Source organism: Nomascus leucogenys, chromosome 19 (genome assembly GCF_006542625.1).
Source record: "Nomascus leucogenys isolate Asia chromosome 19, Asia_NLE_v1, whole genome shotgun sequence".
Lineage (NCBI taxonomy): Eukaryota > Metazoa > Chordata > Mammalia > Primates > Hylobatidae > Nomascus > Nomascus leucogenys.
The window spans coordinates 17,483,942-17,484,945 of record NC_044399.1 but is presented as its reverse complement, the minus strand read 5'-3'; the positions used below and the strand labels follow the sequence as shown (position 1 = coordinate 17,484,945).

The window sequence follows — 1,004 nt, the reverse complement described above, 5'->3', positions numbered from 1 at the left end:
GGTAGCCTGATGAGGTTTGATAGGTAGGACTTCAGAAACAAAGATGGATGACCAGCAGTTCATTGACTCTACAATGAGAATTATCTGAGCACAGGAAGTTCAAGCGGGAAGTCTGGGGCGTGAATCTTTGAGCAAGAATTCTCCTTGGGAGTAGAACAAGATGGCAGGGGTAAGAAAGCTGGCTCTCCTCTTAAGAAGACAGGGAGACTAGACTTGTGCATGTTTTTGCTTAACCTGTGGATAAAGTCTTACAGACAGGTGCAAAAAATAAATCCTCTTTTGCAACCCAGAACTCATTGCTCAGTATGAGTTTTGATGTATATAAGAAAGGATATTTTCATATCTGAGACAGTTAACTAAGTGAAAGGAGTTCTGATAACCATAAATGTTGGTTCCAGGCCAGGCATAGTGGTTCATGCAAGCAATCCCCACACTTTGGGACACCAAGGTGGGAGGATTGCTTGAAGCTAGGAGTTCAAGACCAGCTTGGGCAAGAAAGCAACACCCCATCTCCATAAAAACTTAAAAAATAGCTGGGTGAATATTTTTCTTTATATATAAAATTTAAAAAATAAAATTTTAAAAAAAGAAGACAGGGAGAGAAAAAAACAGCATCTGGGGACCCATCACTGTATACTCCCAGCATGAGGATAGTGACTAACTTTCTCCCACCAAGCCCACTTTCTAAGTGCTGTAACCCTGATACCCAGCCCTGGGACCTGGCTGAAATTGCAGCCAGCAAGGCAGAAACAGCACAACCACGGGGCTGCAGATCTACCTGCTATGCCCCTTCTTGGACTGCTGGGTGCACTGGCTAATTCCATGTGAGTGGCATTTTCTAGGCTGTGAACCACTTGCCCTACATTATCTCATTTGATTCTTATCACAAGCCTCTTCTTCCTTGATGCACATATTGAACTTTGGTTAGAGTTGAAAGAAGATGTCTCAATTATATAAGGGGAAGGATTTCTAGAGACCCTGTGTTCTTTCATTTTCTCTTATAG

General features: G+C 42.3%; 1 non-coding gene across 1 annotated transcript; it reads left to right on the top strand.

Moving 5' to 3' along the window:
- Positions 1–208: 208 nt before the first annotated feature.
- On the top strand, positions 209–336 carry LOC115831634. The gene has a single exon (XR_004027158.1). It is a non-coding gene; the product is annotated as a small nucleolar RNA SNORA40 (small nucleolar RNA).
- The last annotated feature ends 668 nt before the right edge of the window (positions 337–1,004 follow it).